This window comes from Megalobrama amblycephala, linkage group LG8, assembly GCF_018812025.1.
Source record: "Megalobrama amblycephala isolate DHTTF-2021 linkage group LG8, ASM1881202v1, whole genome shotgun sequence".
NCBI classification, from domain to species: Eukaryota; Metazoa; Chordata; class Actinopteri; order Cypriniformes; family Xenocyprididae; genus Megalobrama; species Megalobrama amblycephala.
This window is the reverse complement of record NC_063051.1, coordinates 31149948-31164762: the sequence shown is the minus strand read 5'-3', so window position 1 is coordinate 31164762 and position 14815 is coordinate 31149948. Positions and strand designations below refer to the sequence as shown.

General features: G+C 38.0%; 1 long non-coding RNA gene across 1 annotated transcript in view; it reads left to right on the top strand.

The window, feature by feature from the left end:
• The window catches only part of LOC125274284, a 163895-nt gene that overhangs the window by 14272 nt on the left and 134808 nt on the right, over positions 1-14815 (top strand). The window contains exon 3 of the long non-coding RNA XR_007186227.1: positions 5595-5663. This is a non-coding gene — a long non-coding RNA (uncharacterized LOC125274284). The remainder of the gene's footprint in view (positions 1-5594; positions 5664-14815) is intronic.

Sequence of the window (14815 nt, the reverse complement as noted above, 5' to 3'; positions counted from 1 at the left end):
GTCCCGCCCTCAAGCCAGTAAACATGGCATCAGAGAAGAGATGTTGTTTCAAGAGGGATGGGAAGTTATTTTGATTTGATTATGAGGGCACATGATTGTTTTTTTTTTTTTTTTTTTTTTTTTTTTAAATAATGATGTGCACGAATAAATCATTTATAATAAATACTTCAAAATTCCATTAAAAAATTCAGCTGATGAATGGAAAGAGAACCAATTCTTAAAAATTCTATATTCTGGCCATCCTGAAGGGGAAGGTCTGTCACAAGTACATAAAGAGGAAAACAAAGTTTACTAATGCTGCTGCATGCTCTGTTGTAAACAGAAGAAAAACACATGTTGCGCCACATCCAGTGTAGACAGCATCACTGATTTTAATGGGTTCTATTTGCTTTCTATTTGGTAGTTGTGACATTTAAAGTAGATTCATTGTCTGCATTTACCTGGCACTGGCAGTCCTTTCACAAACTTGTCCATGCTTAGTGCAGAATCATGCATCATTCATTTATATTTTTACAAGGCTACCTGCAATACTCAATTCTGATTCGTCAATCACGGCATCAAGCTGCACTGGCTGTTATTCCACAACAGCAACCGCTACAACTGATAACAGACCGCTCGAGCGGGTAGTGCGAGTCATCTTGATGTAATAAAATATTACAAATTAATATTTTGTGTTCAATTATATAATTGATATCCCTTAGTTTTGCAGCACCCCCCTTTTTATTACTCCGGGCCCCCAGTTTGGGAACCACTGGTTTAACATAATATGTATTGATATTTTGAGATTAAGGTTAAGATTAAGATTTCTTGCTCTTTTCTTATGTTACTGTTGCATGGCTGGATGAACATGACACCAGATGCCAAAGTCATATGTTTGAATCCCAAGGGAATGTGCAGACTTGATGTTTAGCTTGAATGCATTTTAAGTCGCTTTGAATAAAAACATTCTTTAAGAGCCCAGTTGGTGTGGCATATATGCCACGGTGAATGTGATTTCACCAAGTATGACATGTTCCTGGATCAACATCTTTGTTGATCCTGGAACAACATTTCAATCAACCAATCAGATTTGAGGGACAACTTTACCATTTATGTCAAGTTTAGGCTTGCAACCAGGGATAGGTGCTTTTACATCAGTGTTATTCACATATCTTTCCCCTCTGATCCCTTACAGAAAAAACACATGAACTTCACATGTGATCACATGTTTTCACATGTTAAATTTCACATGTGCAAAAATCACATGTGCATGTGGTCACATGTGACCACATGTGTTTTTGCACATGTGAAGTTCATGTGTTTTTTCTGTAAGGGATTTCAGGGATACGTTATGGGTAGGATTAGGTTTAGGGGTAGCAATAGGGTTAAGACTAAATTTTCAGACAGGAATGTTGTTCCAGGATCAACAAAATATGTTGATCCAGGAACATGTCTTACTAGGCAAAATCACGGTGACCTATATGCCAGTGCAGACTGCAGTTTCTTTTTAAGAAGAAAATGGCTTCTTGAAAAAGACCAAATGCAGGGTGGGACTTGATTTTGTACATTGAGAATTGATTGGTTCGTTGTGGTTTGCTGTTGCTGTGATCTCATGTGATTGACAGGTTGTCCCGCTCCTCACATCAGTAAACACATTATCAGAGAAGAAAAGAGAGAGGGCTCATGATGTTTTAAAAATAATGATGTGCACAAATAAATCATTTATAATAACAACTTTAATATTCCATAAAAAAGAAAATAAAGAATTGTCAGTTTTGATATTTTGATTCCATGGTGAATTTATGGGTGGAAGAACACGTCATTTTCCCGGAATGCCATTAAGTATTGAATTTATTGAATTGCAGTTTAGTAGGATGTGGCCGATTCAAATTTCAAATCGTGCATGGAAAGAGATATGGGGATATGTGTGTGTTTTACCTCTTCCTTAGAATGTCTTATTTAATTAATAATGCTCACTTCTAAATTCAACACCAACAGATTCACACCAAATCAGGTGTGTGAAGCCTTCTGTGAGTGTTTCATGCATGAAGTTCATTGTGCTTTCTTTACTCAAACACACCAATTATTTTTAGGCAAAATGTACTGATGTATTGTTTTTAAACTCAGTATTTTTAAGCTGAAATTCGGTCTTGTGACCTCACAATGTACTGTATGTGCCAGTTAAGTAAAAACTATTAAAACCATTTTTATTAATTAAAATAAAGCAGAAATAAAATAAAATATACATATTAGATGAAAATATGCTAAATGCAAATTAGAAACACTAACTGAAGTTAAGGTCAAGATCAGCTGGAAATTAAACCTAGATAGTAATATTACTACTACCACTACTACTACTAATACTAATAATAATAACAACAATAATGAAAAAAACAAATATATTTAAAAAATGAAAATTGAAATAATAAGTACTATAATAGCATACAAATGTTACTAAAATAACACTGGTATGTTCATGTGACAATGGTCTGTGTGTTACAACCTCCTGCATATGTGTGTGTGTGTGTGTCCCTCTCACAGTCACCTTCATGAGTCAGAAATAATTACAGACAGGCAAGTGACCAGAGGGAGCGGCAACCCACCTCGAGCGTGTGGACATGTCCTTGAGACATCTTCATTAAGGGCGTCATCTCACTCACACATATAGGCAAACACACACGAACGCACACAATCACACACTGCTCACCATCAGCATCGTCAGTATCTTCAGCTCCACAGGAAGGGGCGACCTCTCTCCCTTTCAATTGTCGTCTTTTCTCTATGTTCCCTGTCCTTTATCACACTCTTCCTCAAGCGGTCTCTGTCTGCCAGCGGGGTCAGGCAGCCGGGGGAGAGGACGGTGGGGGGTGAGGAGGAAGAAGGGAAGAGGAGAGAAGGTAAAGGGGTGCTCGACTTGAAGGCAAGGAGATAATTCGCCACACTGTTTAAGGTTATGCAGCCATTAGCATTTCAAAAGCTGTGCATGATGTAGCCACCTCAGGGACGCTGCCAGGCCCATGGCGTGTCATAATGTCAGCGGGCGCCAAGGCCTTGATGGAATTAATAGAGCAGCCCATGATTGATAATACCCCTCATCTGGCATGCCTACTCTTCTCTCTCCCTCTCTCTGCTCGTCTCGCATGCGTCCTGTTTTGGATGCTTGCTCGTTTAAGAGTATTACTCGGCCATGTTTATGCATGGGCCTTTAGGTACACTGCGTCACCAATGCGATGGTTCCCTGCTTCCCCTGCCTTTAAAAAGTCGTTTGGACCCAGTGTGGAGCACTGGCTGATGGAGAAAGCTTTGCTAGGTGTGAGGGAGGAATAAAAATCAGAAAACAGAGTGAGCGAGGATGAGACAGGTGCAGGTGTGAGGAGGAGGAGTGCAGGCAGTGATGAAGAGTTTTCAGGTGTGAGGATGAGGTGTTGATGGAGATGAGATGTGTAAATAAGAGCAAAAAGTGAGAGAGACTGACACACCACTAATTTTAAGCTTAGAGCTGTAAAATATCTTGCACAATTACTTTAAGACTACAAGATGACAAAAATGGCTGTATATCTGGTGAAAAATAAAAATTCTGAGAATATGATGAGGTAAAAAATGATTCTTTAAATATTAGAAAATGTTAGATAATTTGACTTTATCACAAGTAAAGATTAGTTAGGTTGAAATATGTCACATGGTGCGACTCCCTAGAAATGACCTAGTTCTGGCATGAAACTTTAGATGGCACAGGCTGATAGGTCTTTAAGTCATTTTGTAGCGATCACACCATTATATACATTGCACAGCTGATTGCATCAGAGGCAAATGAGCTGCGGCTCAACATTCAAACAAATACCAGGTAGTGTTGCTGTTAGCAGTTTGCAGTGCGCTCTCAGAAACCCTCCACCTTCCCCATCTCCACCTGTATAGATCTTCTACGGGGGTTAAATCATGTATGTTACATGTGCAGCAGCATGTCTTACATGCTCACAGCAATGTCTGTGAATGTTTTGGCAGTAGCAAGTCTCGGCACTTGCTCTGTAGCAGCAGCAGTGTAGCAGATCTATTCCTCTAAGACCAAATGCATTAACATTGCCATTTCCATAAACATGCCAATCTCTGTTAGCTTACCATATATTTAAAGGCATACTTCACTGCTAGCAAAATGGGCTTTCAATAAAACGATCGATTCACCTAACTCTTGATTTTTTTTTTTTTTAAATCGTATTTTTTTTTTCTTTCAGAATTTATATTAATTCATATTAAATTGCTTTATTTCAGTCCTTGCTTATAGACTAGGCGCAGGAAAGTTAACTCTTTTATTTCAGCAGAGGGACTGGGTCAGCGTAAACGTCGCTCGGGACAGTTGACACAGCTGTCACTTGCCTGAACGGGCCAGTGCTGCATCACAAAAGTTTATCATTTGCACATGTTTTTAAGCCTTGCCAATTTAAATATTTAAGTGCTAGAAGACATGAAAGAGAACTCAATTCAATAGTGTGAGAAGTTATGTGTTTGAAGCGTGCTCCAAGAAAGCGGCTTCTCAGACAGAGTGTGAATGCTGAATTGAGCTCTCTTTCACGTGTTCTTGTGCTTGAACAGGCATATTCACTCAAAGTTATTTAAAAAAATGCCGTAGTCATAAGTAAACATAAAGAGTTGAGAAATAAGATGCATGTGTGAGATTATATTGGATCCATGCAGCTCTTAAAGTGGCAGCAGCCTAAACCTGGTGTATTTGTTTTAATGTTAATCAAACAACAATCAATCATTCACTGCTCTTGACTTAATACATTTTTAACTTTAATTTTAATTAAATTTTTAATATTAATTAATCTCCAGATAAATGTATTAATTTAAGATTAATCTCCATTTAATTTATACAGTGAAGAATATGCAGTACTATTTTACGTTTGATTATTCATTTTCTCTACCTGAAAATTAGACTTGCCTGAAAAACATGAAAAGCAGTGTTTATTTTACAGTGTTATGTGTATGTTTGTTCTATTGCTCATAATTTGATTATTTGTTCTTATTTTATTACTGACAGTTTACTTGTCTTTAACAATATTTGAAATTTATATGAGTTAGGCTTGTAGTTTTTGGTGTCACAACCTTATATATTAAGGTTGTTTTTTTTTTTGTTTTTTTTTTTTAAATGCAACATTGAATCGCAATTCTTAAAAATCACAATACATATCGTATCGGCACACAAGTATCATGATAGTATCAAATCGGGAGATATCCCAGCCCCACTATACAGTACAAAAATAAAATAAAATAAAATAAAATAAAATAAAATAAAATAAAATAAAATAAAATAAAATAAAATAAATCAGTGTTATCTGACAAGAGGAAACAGAAAAAAAGGCTGTAATATTCATTTTTGCCAAAGAGATAGGACAACTTCAACACACATAATGCAACTGGGCATTACTAGAGTCAAATACCACATTGCTTTAGTAGGAAATACTTCTTAGCAAACTTTTAGTCGTAATGGTGTTGACTTGTTAACGGTGATATTTATTGAGCAGCAATGACGCAGATAAAAACCGGTGAGTACTGAATTTAGTAATGACACTGGAGAACACTAACTTGAATGGATTGAACACAGTCTTTCTATTTTGTAGGATATTGGAGGATATCTGGACTGCAGGAGTGGAGTGATGGATAGTACACACCTCAGTTGCCGGTGACAGGTGAGATCAACGGTGGTTTGGGGAGTGAATCGCTGAAGAGGAGAACTTGGAATGAAGGAGCAGGAATAATAATCTTCACAGGCAAGAAGAGCACGGGTAAATGAATGCAGGTCGTGTATCCGCATCAGAGACCAGACGAATACTGAGGCTGAGGTGTGTGCATATATAGTTAGGTGATTGGTGAGCTGAAAGGTGACAGATGCAGGTGATTAGTACTCTGGTTATGGGGATCATTGTGTGGGAATGACGGTGGAACCTGTATCCGTGACAACTGTTCCCGGGTGCAAGAATTCAAAGAGTAAATGTTTAGCGGGAGTGAGTAACTTTCGGGTTCCAGTGAAGGATCCAGCGTGTTGTGGCTAATGGCTGCAAAGAATCGTAAATACTGAGAGAGTCCTGCAACAGAAAATCTGAAAAACCCCAGTGTTTGTAGTCAGCATTTCAAATTGGATGACAACAAACACAGTTTTAACCCAAACGCAGGGGAAAATATAAAAATAAACTGCCGTTCTGCCAGTTCTGTCCAACCCTCCGAAGCAAAACACTGTCACATACAGGTCAGAAAGCTGTTGCCATAGTATTCCATTTTTTTACTATAGTAAAAAATGCAATCAGGTTATGCTCTAAGCATAGAATAACAAAAAAACACTCAGAACTGAACCGAAAACTCTGATTAAAAAAACTGAGGTGTGTATTGAACTGTTTTGTTGCATCCCTAATATATGAATATGAAGCATGGATATATAGTTTTTTTGTTAATTAAATACACCACATTACAGAAGTGTTGCAAATGCGGTTTCATGTTCTTGCACTTTGAGACTATAACAAGGTGTTGTGTCAGAGATCCTGGCCCACAGAATTTCCTGTTTGCACACCTCTGTTGAGAGGCCATAAGGGTTCAAACAGGTAATGGATATATTGAGAGAGTGAAAGAGATGTGACACTGCATTGATGCACTTGGGAAAGGGTGTCAGTGATAAATAAAGAGAGAAACAGCCAGTGTTTAACACCAACTAATGGATGTTATAATCTGGGCATAGAGGTCAAGATGTCACTCTTTTTCCCTCTCCCCCTTGACTTGCATATCTCCCTCTCCTCCTGACAACACCTTCCCGGGTTTTCCATCAGCATTCCACAGAGGAATACTGACTATTCCATAGTTCTCTCAGGGAAACACAGCTGTTTTATGTGTGTGTGTGTGTGTGTTCTTAAACAACCAGATTTATTGTTATCAGTCCTAACCGCAGGGAAAGAGGGTTTGGCTGTGATCTTCAGTGCTGTGGTGTGGGCTACGAACACACTCACTCTGCCTGCGTTGCTCCATATTCATTTCAAAAGCAGTTAATAAGCACATATTATTGCCCCTCCAATCACTCACTGCCTGAAAGATGAAATGAGAGAAGCACTAAAGGGTCTCTCATCCTTCTTGTCTGCCCCCTTTTTTTTTTCTTTTCTCACTTATTCACTCATCTACACTGGCCATTATCCCAGTGTATTGAAGCTGCAGAGATAAAGAGAAAGAGAGAGAGAGAGAGAGAGAGAGGGAGTGTGCGAAGGATGAAAAAAAAACATGAGAGAGAAAAAAAGAAAAGAACAATAAAAAAGGCAGAGGGGCGAGCGTCGTTTGAATCAATTACATCCTAAAGAATTTTTCATTTGCATTCGTATCTGCACAGAACCTGAACAAATGCCAGCTGCCTTTGTGTCTGGATATTTTTAGTTTTTTCTTTTGATAATTGTGTAGGAAATATCAAATTTGCATAGAGTGATTATTGTTGATTGTTTATCTAGCCGTCAGGATGGCTCAATATTCTAAGGCTGACAGGTTGTCAAGTACTTAAAACTCATTTATTTGGTGAAATTTGCATGTAATTTGGTGTTAATTAGGGGGAGGTGCAGGGCGTGGATTAGAGCCCAGTGATACAGGAGGAGACAGAATGGACTGGCTGTCATCTCTCCTCACAGCTAACCAAACACACGCACACACATCCCTTAACATGCCACCTATCTGTCTGAGCGGACATCTGAGAGCGTAAAACATAAAACTGAAACCTGCGTTGGTTGATTTTCATTGTTATTCAAATCTGAGAAGTGTGCTAGCCCTGCCGACTAGCTAAATTAATAAAAGAGGGTAGAGGACAGTCCTGTCCCCTTTGAAAGTGTGATTAATTAGGTTTTTATTAACAAACAGAGAACAGATGACACCCTCACCACACATGGACGCGAACGGACTCTCCCAGAAGCCCTACATCCCAGTTTTTTGTAGTTTACCGGCATTTTCTTTGATTATTTCTTCGGTCAATTGACAAACTCTCCATGCAAATTGGTAAACGTACACTGTAAAAAAAAAAAAAAAAAAAATGGGTAAAATTTATGCTAAGAAATGGCAGCTGAACTTTACCTTAAAAATATGGTAGCAAATTGTTCAAGGGGACATAACATAACAGTTATAGACATAACAGTTTCTGCCAATCTCGCTGAATACAGTGTAATGACACTTTTGCCATTAAAGGTGCCCTAGAATCAAAATTTGAATTTACCTCTGCATAGTTCAGTACATGGAAAAGACATACATTGAGTTTCAAACCCCATTGCTTCCTCCTTCTTACGTAAATCTCATTTGTTTAAAAGACTTCCGGAAAACACGCGGATCTCAACATAACACCGACTGTTACGTAACAGTCGGGATCATTAATATGTACGCCCCCAATATTTGCATATATGCCAGCCCATGTTCAAGGCATTAGACAAGGGCAGCCAGTATTAACGTCTGGATCTGTGCACAGACAAGGTAAGCAAGCAAGAACAACAGCGAAAAATGGCAGATGGAGCAATAATAACTGACATGATCCATGATTACATGATATTTTTAGTGATATTTGTAAATTTCTTTCTAAATGCTTTCCTGTAGCTCAGTGGTTAGAGCATGGCACTAGCAATGCCAAGGTCATGGGTTCGATCCCAGGGATTGCACATACTCAGATACAAATGTATAGTATAATGCAATGTAAGTCGCTTTGGATAAAAGCGTCTGCCAAATGCATAAATGTAAATGTAAATGTAAATGTTTCGTTAGCATGTTGCTAATGTACTGTTAAATGTGGTTAAAGTTACCATCGTTTATTACTGTATTCATGAAGACAAGAGCCGTCGCTATTTTCATTTTTAAACACTTGCAGTCTGTATAATTCATAAACACAACTTCATTCTTTATAAATCTCTCCAACAGTGTAGCATTAGCCGTTAGCCACGGAGCACAGCCTCAAACTCAAACAGAATCAAACGTAAACATCAAAATAAATACCATACTCACATAATTCGAAGCATGCTTATAGCATGCATGACGAACATCTTGTAAAGATCCATTTGAGGGTTATTTTAGCTGTGTGAACTTTGTAAATGCACTGTAATATAGTCGAGAGCTTGTGTGGCAGGGAGCAGGCGAATTAAAGGGGCGGCACGCGCTGCCAAAATCAGTGTATAGTTAATGATGCCCCAAAATAGGCAGTTAAAAAAATTAATTAGAAAAAATCTATGGGGTATTTTGAGCTGAAACTTCACAGACACATTCAGAAGACACCTTAGACTTATATTACATCTTGTGAAAAAGCATTCTTGGGCACCTTTAATATGTTTATGAGCAACTAAACAAAAACAAAATCAAAAATCCTCAGACCCCATAGGGTTTATTCTTGAATACCTATAGAGTAGTATTGCATTCTTCATATCTCCGAAGAGTCTTTAGTTTTATCAGAATTATAAAAGACAGATACAGCCATACCGCTTCTTTCCGAAAACAGTCAAGCTCCTGGATAACTTTTGATTCGCTATACGTTCGTCTTGTTTGCATTATATGCACTTATGCTCCAATTGCCAACAAAACTCAGACATTTGAAGCAGTTTTACTTACCGCCTGCGGATTCAACTCATGACCGGGATCTTTTATCACTGGGACCGCTCCATCTTTCAGTTTCGAACGGTCTGCAAATCCAGCGTTGAACTGGACCTTGATTATAAAACATTCATCACCGAAATGCCCTGAACAAACAAACACACTTGCACAACTCTGTTGTTGCCCCGGAAAAACAAACTGCATCTATTATTCCCTTAAAGGTATAGTTCACCCCAAAAATTCTGTCATCATTTACCCTCAAGTTCAGTTGACGGCACCCATTGATTTCTATAGTAGGAAAAAAAATACTATGGAAGTCTATGGCTACCGTCAACTGTCTGATTACCAACATTCTTCAAAATATCTTCTTTTGTGTTCAACAGAAGAAAGAAACTCATACAGGTTTGGAACATCATGAGGGTGTGTAAATGATGACAACATTTTCAGTTTGGGGTGAACTGTACCTTTAACGCAGGGTTCTTTGGGAAGCTAAATAAGGTTCTCTTTCCTTCACAAGCAAAAACACACTTCTTGATTTTGTGGTCTAAAAACAAAATGACAAATCTTTCTTGAGCATGTCCTGTGCAGTACTGCCAACGACTTCCGTAACCCGAATGAAGCACATTGATGGGTCTGCTCTCATTCTGGGGTGCGTTTCCTGAAAGCATCGTTAGCCAACTATGGTTGTAAGTCCCATTGGTGGTAACGACAGGAACTTGCGACCATATAGCTTTGGAAAACACACCCCAGGTTGAGGTGTGTTTGCGCTCTTCTGGGAGAAGTGCCCATAAAAGGAATTCCACACTTTATGACATCATACAGGGCCATACTCAAAAAAAAAAAAAAAAAAAAAAAAACTTTCTGAAACTTATACCAACCCTGAAGGAGTGTTTTTGAACATGCAGAAATAATTCATACTTGTTTTTTGAAACGTTGACCATGTTTAGTATGAGAATCCAACTCTTTAACAGTGTAAAGAAGTCAGAATGCATGAAATAGCATGACATCCCCTTTAAGTTTTACCAATTTAAATTAAATTGACAGTAAAAAATGTATATTTTATTAACTGATATAATGTTGGTAAAACACATGACATTAAATAATGCAATAAACATTAATTTAACAGCATGAAATGTAATATAGCCTAACTGATAACAAAAAAACTAAAAAAGAAACAATTTTAAATGAAAAACTATCAAATGTAAAGTGTCACACAAGGAATTCTGGAAATGTTAATTTACAGTTAATAGTAAGGGAACTGTTAACCAATTAACATTGTTTTACCATAGCATTTTTACAGTCTTTTACTGATCATTGCTGATATTTGTTCCACCAGAACTTTAGGACATAAGATGCCTTCAAAAGCCAAAAGTACACTTTGTTTTTTCATGCATACACTAGCGTATGCATACAGTCGAAAGCGTAGCTTTTCAAAGTCGACACGTGCTCTAGAAAGTTTCGTGCGCTATTTTTCTCCAGAAGTTATGACCGATAAAAAATGTCTTTGTATTCTTTTTATCTCATAACTTTTTCTCATAATTCTTTTTCTCAAATTCTTTTATCTCATATCTCATCTCATACAAGCACTTATCAATGTGGGCATCTGTTGTTGTTGCAGTCTCTGGTATTTTGTTGTTGTTGTTGTTGCTCTGTCTCTTTAGTTTCGTTTTCTAATATGAAACAGCGGCCCGGGCTAGTGTTGTCCTGTGCGACCTGTGTTTATGCGTGCACTATTCTGGTGACGAAATTTGCACCACACGCTCTGTACGTGGACTCTTCCGTATGCATAAAAACAGAAGTTTACTTTGGGCTAAGAGCGCTCGAGGGTATGAAGGAACTTAGCACCACCTAAAGACCTTTGAAGAAACTTTGGGTTGTGTACTTTGAGGGGGAAAAAAAATCTCTAAAAACTTTATTAGTGGTCCGTATAGAGTAGATAGTGAGGAGGTTGTAGACATCTCTCGCAGCCATGAAACATTCAGCCCTGCTTAAAAAATTGAGCACTCCACCCTCAGAGTCAAGTCACTTTAAATCAGAGCTTCTGAAACTTCTGTCTGATTTGATTCTAAACCTCTGTAAATCCAAGCTGGGCGCTTGTGTGAGATTCACGTGCATTTGTGTCTACTGGAAATCCACGTGTGGCACTTAGGTCAAATGGCAGCGTGATCTATCCTCCTCTTCTCCAGCTGTGGGTCCACCTGCCGAGGATCCATGCACCGGTGACAGAGCATTTAAGGCAGGGGGTGGGGGGCTAATAACTCCCAGAGCGGGCGGTTAAAAGCCTGGGTCACAGCTTTAAAGAGAGTCTGTGCGTGAGCAGATCTCTGCTTAACAACGCTGGAAAGGACCTCTGAATGGGAGCAAGTTCGTGAGTGCTTTCAAAGGCAGTTAAGGGGAGACGATCACTGCCCTGCTGAAAACTACTCTAATGGTAGGTACACACACACTGACAGACAGAGAGAGACAGAGCGATGAGGTGTTTGACACATGAAGAGGCCCTCCACGACTATCTCTCTTTCACATTCGCTTTGCTAAACTACAGCATAGGCAGCAAAAACTCATTCTCTCCTCTCCAGCTCTTCATCTCTCCAACCTGAGCTGACCTGCTCTGAGACACATCACCTTAACTCCTCTCAGCACACCACCAATTACTGGACAATTGTTAGAGGCCAATAAGGTTGTTCAAAGTTAACCACATTGCAATCAAAATAAATATTTTGATCATGGGAGATTTGGTTCACTATTTAAATTTAAATTGTTCACTATGAAAATGCTGTCATTAATTACTCAGCCGTAATAATTAATGTCGGGTGTCGTTCCACACCCGTAAGACCTTCGTTCATCTTTGGAAGACAAATTAAGATATTTTTCATAAAATCCGATGGCTCAGTGAGGCCTGCATTGATAGCAAGATAATGAACACTTTCAGGTATACCCAGAAAGCTACTAAAGACATATTTATAACAGTTTATGTGACTACAGTGGTTCAACCTTAATGTTATGAAGCGATGATAATACTTTTTGTGTGCCAAAAAAACAAAATAATGACTTTATTCAACAATATCTAGTGATGGGCGATTTCAAAACACTGCTTCATGAAGCTTCAAAGCTTTACAAATATTTTGTTTCGAATCAGTGGTTCAGAGCGTGTATCAAACTGCCAAAGTCACATGATTTCAGTAAACGAGGCTTCATTACGTCATAAGTGTTTCAAAATTTCAATGGTTCACCACTGGGGGGCGTGACTTTGGCAGTTTGATACACGCTCCGAATCACTGATTTGAAAAAAAAAAAAGATTTGTAAAGCTTCGAGCTTCATGAAGCAGTGTTTTGAAATTGTTTTAAATATGCCTTTGGTACGTTTCTGGCCATCTGAAAGTGTTAATTATCTTGCTGTCAATGCAGGCCTCACTGAGCCATCAGATTTTATCAAAAATATCTTAATTTGTGTTCTGAAGATGAACGAAGGTCTTACGGGTGTGGAACGACATGAGGGTGAGTAATTAATGACAGCATTTTCATTTTTGGTGAATTAACCCTTTAAATTTTCTTGTTTGATGTTTTTAGTTGTAGTAGTGCTAATAATCAAAGTTATATTATGACTATACCAAGTATTTTCATCATTACGTTTTTACCATTGATCCACAGTCAGGACATTGTAATGATTACAGATGATAGAAAATACATTGATCACAATTGTACTTGGATAGATGATCTCTGTTTGAAATTGTTCTCTAATGTATTACCTTTTAGATAATGGAGTTTATATGTATGTGAAATCAAATATGTGAATCAAATTGCAACATGCACCCACCCATTTTCTTGCCTAGTTTCTAGTTGCTCTGCATCCATTCAGGACCGTTGCCAATGATGGGAACAATTACAGGGGTACACAGGTCCAGGGTGGACCAACAACAGGATTCCAGTATAATTTAATTAGGATCCAAATTAAGTAATCAATGTTGTTGTTGTTGTTGTTGTTGTTGTTGTCCCTACTGAAACTTTGCAGTGTGCAGTGGACCACTGGTCCTCTTAGAAGCATGAAAAATAAAACTTATATTTAAATTGTGAATACGGAAATAAATAAATTTATGTAAATAAATTTAAAATAGATTACCTATAACGTGTCTTAAGTTCTCAAAGGTAAAATGTTTAAATTAATTTACAATATTGGGATTATCCAATATCCTGTTGTTATAGGAAGGTATTTTCATTATGTCCAATCTCAAAAAACTGTCCACCCCCCACAGTGTCCAAAATGAGAAATATTGCATGCTCCTTACATCTTTGGACCTCAACATGTGTTCATTTCTCGTTCTGATTCCGTTTGGTACAAACACTTCGCTGATTATATTCCATGTTATGTCATCGGAAGCACTCAAAGTAATACCAAATCCTTTTGGAATATTTCTTCAGTTAAATCTGGTGCACTTGTCATTTCAGATCAGATCATCCCTAAGAATGGACTCAATCAAACACTGAAGTGAAACACAAAGTGTAGTTGAAAAGAAGGCTAGGAAAGGAGTTTAAAGAGAAGAAAAAGAGGAAGCTCTTGTTGAAGTATGATTTATTCATTGTTGTTTTTCTCAGGACTTTTCTCACACTAAAGGACAGGGTACTTTGAACTGGAGTACAAAGCGATGTATATTTGGGTCACACGTTATTCTGCGTCTCTTCCAGAAGTGTTTTTTTTCCCTCTTTTTTTTTCTGTTGTACGCTTTCGCTTCAGAGAACTCGTCTGGTGGCTGGGTTGGTTTCTTGCTCCTCTTCTCCACATTCGTCCTTGAAGAGTGGATCAGCAGGGTGCCCTGATGTGTGTGTGTTGGGGGGTGTGGGGGTGGTAGCAGGGGCAGAGGGGCTCAGAGCTAAATAATGGATGATTTCTTATTGAAATAAAGCTGAGGAGAGAACAGCGCGGGCAGGCATGTCATTACCAAGGAAACAGAGCCGAATACCTTGTCCTAAACTTGCAGAGTCAAACACAGCCTGACCAGCACACTCGCTGCCTGTTTCATTATTATAAAAATAATCATTGTTACAGCTAAAAATGAATCTTGAACACCCCAGCATATTATGAATATTATAATGTATCAAAGAAAAAAGTTTTTTTTTTTTTTTTTTTTTTTTTTTTTTACATAAGCCTACAGTGACTTCAGACAACTTCTGAATTAAAAGTAATTTTGATATTTTGGGGGGCATAAACTCAAAAGTCAAGATGATAATGAAGAAAAAAGAATTAAATAATTAAAAAGAACCTTAT